Genomic DNA, 7,920 nt, shown 5'->3' on the forward strand with positions numbered 1-7,920 from the left:
ATAACAATAATAATTATAACTTGATACTAATACAATATTAGAGATAATAATAATAGTGATAATAATAATGATACTAACTATAATAATTATTTTAATAATAATAATAATGGTAATATAATAATACTTATAATAATGATAATAATGATACTAACAATTGTAATTATAATAATATTACTAATATTTAGTAAATTTTAGTATGTTAGTAATCATAATAACTAACTTAACAATAATAATAATAATAATATTCAAATTTGTAACTATAATCATAATGATATAATAATGATAATTAATACTTGTATTTGTAATAATAATAACAATATTAATAATTATAATACTAATAATAACAACAACATTACTAATGATCAAAATAATAATAATAATAATTAATATTAACAATAACTAATAATAATAATAATAATAATAATAATAATTAGAAAATTAAATAGAAATGTATACCCTTTAAAAGTCGTTCTAAAAAAAATTGCCCTGAACCGGGCTCGAACCCGCGACCTCCCGTTCACCCAACCTATGCCTAACCATCCTTCTATTTGTGCATTTCTGATTTTATCCTTAATAGGGACTATATAACCTGCTCTTCTAAGTGTCCTAGTTCCCTTCTTCGTAAAAAAAATTTAATCGATCAACACAGTTTCAATTCATCACCTGATAATTAATTTTTTTTATACCTCAAAGTAATACTAATTAATAAAATTCAAATATTTATATTAATTGAAATATATATATATATATATATATATATATATATATATATATATATATATATATATATATATATATATATATATATATATATATATATATATATATATAAAGAGTGCTGTTGGTCTGCTGTTCGACGCATAAAGAGAATTTTTTTTTTACTGATTTTGATTTTGGAACGTTTTGAGACCTTAACACCTTCACGAAGTATTTTCTAAATCATCATTGGATTACAATAGAACCATCAATTTAACTTAAATATCATCAGAAAACTTGAATTTGATTAAAGTACCAATATTGACTTTTTAGTTTTAAAAGTTTGACTCATCAAATTCTCACTCATTTTAAAGAACTAGAACCTCTAATTTTTCAGAAAGCTCGTTTATAGTAATCCTAACACCACTGCGTTTATGGATTTTTAAATGAAATTCGAATTCGAGTTTTTACTTTTTCAAGGATCAAGAACATGAACTCCAAATCAAATATTCAATTCGAGACTGTTTTAGACAAAATTTATAACAAGAATCAGGTAGTATAACATGCCTAGAAACTTTTTGGATCTTCAGTTGATCCTAAAACATCAAAACAAACTCGAATTTTATCATGAACAAATCAGTTGACTTTTTAAACTAAATGTTTGACTTTGAAATTCGAATTTAATAAGAAGAATTAAAGCATGAAAACTTATAGAAAGTTTGTTGAGATCAATCCTTACAGAACTGCATTTCTAGATTTGGAATTTGATTCATAATTGACGCTTTTGGAAAATTGACTCAAGAACAGAGAAGTAACATGGGTTTGGTTTATTTAATTTCTGTTTTCTATTCTATCAATTGCAGTTGTATTCAACATATAGGGATAATGTGGATATTATTTCAATAATTAGAGCAGTAAACTTAATTGTTATTTAGTATTGCTGGTCGACAATCTATCACAGACTAACAGAAAAGTAAGAAAATAAGGAACAGATTTATATCGCGTATATATATATATATATACCTGTATTTATATTATTAGTTCTAATATTTGTTTATATCTATATTTATCTGCATTTATCTGTATTTATAAATTATATGTATTTATATATATAACAATTAAACTTATTTATTAATACATATACATATAACAATAATAATAATACTCTTAATATTATAACTATTAATGATAAAATTTATGGTAATATAATGGTAATAATAATAATATTATTATTATTAGCAATGATAATAATAACTATAGAATTTATAACAATAATATTATTTATAATAATACTAATATTATTAATGATAATAATAATATTAGAAATAATAACACTATAACAATATATATATAGAACACTTTATATCCATTTGTTATATGTTGAAAATAATAATATAATAATACTAGTATTGATATTACTAATGAAAGTAATAATAATACTATTATAACACCTTATATTTATAATTTTAATTTAATATATTGTGATTACATTTTATTGATTATATAATATAACTATATAATATCTATTATGTAATATTTTATATTGAGTATTAAATTCTTTTACATTCTCATACATATACATTGTACATATAATACTTATGTACAGAAATCTTATATATTTATATATAGATTTATTTTAATAACAACCTGTTTATTATATATATATATATATATATATATATATATATATATATATATATATATATATATATATATATATATATATATATATATATATATATATATTTTTACATATTTAATTCAGATGGTTAAATTTTATTTCAAATTATTATATATGCTTATATTGATATGTATACATATATACATTTTTATTAACCACAATTGTTCGTGAATCGTCGGTAATGGTCAAAGATTAAGATAAATACATGAACCAAATTCAAAAGTTTTTGAGATTCAATTTAATAGTCTTTGCTTATCATGTCGAAATCAAATAAGATTTAGGTTTAAATTTGGTCGGAAATTTCCGAGTCGTCACAAATAAATTTACTCGTCATGTCGGAAAAGGTAACTTAAAGAAGTCAAACTAGACAACTTAGGTCGAAAAGCTAGAGTTGTGACAGTTGTAGCCTTAATTTGTGTTTTGATTGTGGAGTTCTTGCAATCGATTTAGCATTTCTTATTTTAGACGATGTTCGCCAATTTATAATCGACTTCCAGTATCCATCTGTCTCTTTTGAGTTATTTTGTCTCTGAATAGTATTTAATGGTGTATCCTAGGGGATACACGTATAAAAACACTATTTTTATACAGAAAAATGGATTAAAGAGCACAAAAGATAATAAATTTGGCGGTTTTCAGTATTTGCCGCCCAACATTCTGCAGGCCACCCAGCGTCAAGCGTAAGCCCTGCAGGCAGCTTCTATGCAAAAGCCCTTTAGCTCAACGCATGAACGGCACGCAGCCACGTCAGCACACGCCACCGACCTTCCAAATATTTCTTGTAACAGAATCACTCAATAATTGACACGTGTATCCGGAGAATTCCAGACATTCTACGCCTAAAAATAGACCCCCTGGGTCACCATATTGGATCATCATTCTGATCTGAACTTCAGTTAGAGAGAAGTACACTTTCTCTCACACACAGTGCTTTCTCACTCTAAATGCACATTAGCCGCTTAGCAGCATTACGCTATACGAATCAATTTCAGATTGATCCTCAGATTGATTGAGGCCACCCCACGGATCATCCATCCGTGTTCCGGGTCTGCAGAGATTATTTCCCGAGGGCAAACAACAATCAACATTATACGCCATACGCTGAGCAGCTATTGTCTTGTACTGGTACCTTACAGCCGCTATACGGAAAATTGTACTAACAAATGGCTCCATCTGTTCTAAAGGATCACTCAACTCTCACGAGCACCAGAAGGAATAATAGTAAGGCGATACCTATTAAAGGAAACCTGATACACTCATGGCAATCCGGACAACGTTGAAAAGCAGAAGCATTAGAAGATTGGAAACCGGAATTGATTGCTTTTCCTTCCATGTTTAATACCAATCCATCTGATGCTCCTGTAGTGATTAAACCTCGAATAGCAATTTGTGTTATTGGAGGAATATATACTGATACTGGAGCAGGAGCAGATATCATGTATTAGCATTGTTTTGTACAACTATCGAAAAGAGTTAAGGAAAAGTTAAAGGACACATTTGTTCCCTTAGCAAGTTTTGCTAATGATCCATCATGGTCAGAAGGAAGCATAGTCTTAGAAGTGGTATTAGGAAAGTCCCCATTTAAAAGAACTGCTTATACCGAGTTCTTAGTTGTCAAAACAAATTCACAGTATAATGTCATTTTAGGACGATCAGCTATGATGACATTTGGAGCTGTGACATCAACGGTACACGGAATGATGAAATTTCCCACACCAGCTGGCATCGCCACGCTATACACTGAACGGAGAAGACCAATAGAATGTGTACAAATAAACCGAATAGATGTTATTCCAATTGTTCATGACGATGGGTCAGTATCACCAAATCCAGAGTTTCCAGATCAGAAAATCATTATTGGAAACACAATAGCAAAAGCAACAAAGGAAACGCTTTATAAAATTTTATCAACCAACTTAGACATTTTCGCGTGGCAAGATTCTGATATGACGGGAGTACCATGTCATATAGCTGAACATAAGCTCGGTGGAAATCCAAATATTCCACCAGTATGTCAAAAGAAAAGAGGTATGGCTCCCGTTCGAACAAAATTTCTCAGAGACGAAGTCAAAAAGTTAGTGGAGGCTGGAATATTAAGGGAAGTAAAATACGAGACATGGGTAGCAAATCCAGTAATGGTTAAAAAACCAGATAATTCATGGAGGATGTGTGTGGATTTCACCAATATAAATAAAGCATGTCCAAAAGACAATTACCCTTTACCAGAAATTGATTGGAAAGTAGAGTCCATCAGCGGATATCAATTTAAATCTTTTTTGGATGCATTCAAGGGATACCATCAAATCCTAATGGAAATACGAGATCAAGATAATTACCATTTACCAGATGAAATTTTTTGCTACATCATGATGCCTTTTGGATTAAAGAACGCAGGGGTAACTTACCAGCGTGTAATTGATAAAGCATTTAAAGATCAAATAGGTAGGAATGTAGAAGCCTATGTTGATGATATTGTTATCAAGAGTCATACAGAAGACAGTATGCTCAGAGATACTCTTGAAACATTTGAATCATTACGAAGGGTCAATATGAAGTTGAATCCCAAGAAGTGCACTTTTGGTGTGGAGGAAGGCAAATTTTTAGGTCATATTGTTACAGAAAGAGGAATCAAGGCTAATCCAAAAAAGATTCAAGCAACTGAAAATATGATATCTCAAAAAATGAAGAAAGAAGTGCAGAGTTTGAATGGAAGATTGGCAGCTTTAACAAGATTTTTATCTAGAGCAGCAGACCTATCGTTACCATTTATGAAGGTCCTAAAAAGTTGTTTGAACAAAAAGGATTTTATATGGACAGAAGAAGCTGAGATAGCTTTTTCAGGATATTAAGCAACTTTTAAAAGAATTGCCTACCTTAACTGCCCCAATAGCAGGAGAAACGCTAAATTTTTATTTGGCAGCATCTACACATCTACAGAAGCCATTAGTTCAGGTTTAATCGTAGAACGGAATGGCGTACAAATGCAAATATACTTCGTCAGTAAGATATTGCAACAAAGTGAAGTTAACTATCCACCAATTGAGAAATTGGTGTATGCTTTAACACACACAGCTAGGCGACTCATGCGTTATTTTCAGGCACATTCAATTCTCGTCCTGACAGATCAGCCAATCAAGCAGATTTTGAAAAATCCGGAATCGTCAGGACGTCTTGCAAAGTGGGCAAAAGAAATTGGGAGATTATGAAATAAATTTCTCACCACGACATGCAGTTAAAGTTCAAATTTTAGCATATTTTAAATTAGAAACAACAGAAAAAATAGATTATTTGCAAGATGATAAAAACAGTAATTACGTGTGGGAATTGCACACTGATGGTGCATCAAGTGAGGAAGGAGTTGGTGCAAGGTTAGTGCTTACCAGTCCAGAAGGGGAAGAACATACATACGCACTAAAGTTTTGTTTTTATGCATCCAACAATGAAGCGGAATATGAGACACTGCTATCCGGCCTTCGCATAGCGACTGAGATGGGAATAAAACAACCGCGTGCATATGTAGACTCTCAGATTGTAGCACAACAAGTTAATGGAGCATTTGAAGTAAAGGATGTCTCTATGAAACAGTATTTGCAATTAATTGAGAAAATTTCAAAAAATATTTGAAACACTGGAAATTGTGCAGATATCAAGAAATAAAAATTAAAAGGCAGATGTTTTGAGCAAGTTAGCAACACTAACATTTGATCATTTGCACAAGAAGGTTTTGGTGGAAGTTTTAAAAGATAAGTCCATTGATGAAAAGGTAGTGGTGGCAATATTCGAAGAAGGGGAATCGTGTTGGATGACTCCGTATATGATATATTTGCAGGACGGAACATTACCAAATGATGTCACTGAAGCGAGACGGATAAAGGTAAGTGCTCCGCTTTACGTCCTGAAAATGGGGTACTTTATAGAAAATCCTTCAGTGGACCAAATTTAAGGTGTTTAACACCACATCAAGCAATAGATGTTGTCAGAGAGATGCATGAAGGTTTATGTGCACATCATTCTGGTTATAGAACTGTAGTTAGACGGATAATGCGACAAGGATATTATTGGCAAACAATTTACAGAGATACAGCAGAGGTAATCAAAACATGTGATGCCTGTCAGCGGCATGGAACTGTCCAGTGCTTACCCAAGTATGATTTAATCTCAGTATCATCTACATGGCCATTCTGCAAGTGGGCAATTGATATAGTGGGGCCATTTCCAAGAAGTGTAGGAAATGCGAACTTTTTAGTGGTTGCAATTGATTTTTTCAGTAAATGGGTTGTAGCAAAGGTGTTAGCACGGATGACGGGTGAAAATATAAAAAAGTTTGTGTGGAATGATATCATCTGTAGATATGGTTTACCAAATGAAATTGTAAGTGATAATGGTAAGCAGTTTGCAGATAATCCGTTCAGAAGCTGGTGTGAAGAATTAAACATCAAGCAAACATTTACCTCAGTTGCTCACCCGCAAGCCAACGGTCAAGTTGAAGTAACAAATAAGGAAATGTTAGCCGACATAAAGGCTAGATTGGGTTTGAGTCAAACTAAGTGGGTAGATGAATTACCATATGTTTTGTGGGCTCACTGTACAACGCCAAAAGGGAGCAGGGGTGAAACACCATTCAGCTTGGTATATGGTACTGAGGCGGTAATACCAGCTGAAATCCGTGTTCCGGTACAAAGAATTTTGGCATTTGATACAGAAAGTAATTCATCTGTTTTACGCGAAAACTTGAATTTATTAGAAGAAAGGCGAATCATGGCCGCTATCCGTCAAGCGGATGCTAAGCACAAAATGGCAAAATATTACAACAAAAGTGTCAGATATGTTCAATTTAAGGAAGGAGATTTAGAGTTGAGGGACAATGAAGCAAGCAGACAAGAAAAGCAAGGGAAGTTGGGACCACATTGGGAAGGTCCCTACAAAATCATAAAGGCACATCCTAACGGATCATATACCCTTGCAGCACCCTCCGATGAAGAAATTCAAAGAACATGGAACGCAATGAGCTTAAAGACATTTTATGCGTAGTATTGCATGTTCAAATAGCTTGATCAACTATTTAGAATATGAGATGCAATCATAAATGTAAAAATTTCTTTAAAAAGAATAAGAATTCAGATAAAATTCTTATAGCATACTATTCATAAGCTTTTATCCAGCCAAGGATTCTTATCAGATGTCACAACACTGTGTGTCAACCCTGCCTGCAAAAGAGAAGTTTTTCCTCGATGGCAAAAGTTCAATCATAAACAAAAGATTGAAATGGCAGTGGATAACATAAAAATCCGCTGAACATCCAGACAATAGAATGTGTCTACGACCGTCATGACGTAAAAATAATACAAACAGTATATGACTAGTCATCATTTTTGATTGTTTAAATCAAACACATAAAGCTTTGGCAAAATTAACAACAAAGTAAAAACATATAATATACATTGACAGATAATAAAAGCAATATGGATTATAATTTAAAATATAAAACATCGTCTACCGATGTAGCAGCATTATTACACAAATTTTCTAGCTCAGGGAATGAC

Source organism: Rutidosis leptorrhynchoides, chromosome 10 (genome assembly GCF_046630445.1).
Source record: "Rutidosis leptorrhynchoides isolate AG116_Rl617_1_P2 chromosome 10, CSIRO_AGI_Rlap_v1, whole genome shotgun sequence".
NCBI classification, from domain to species: domain Eukaryota; kingdom Viridiplantae; phylum Streptophyta; class Magnoliopsida; order Asterales; family Asteraceae; genus Rutidosis; species Rutidosis leptorrhynchoides.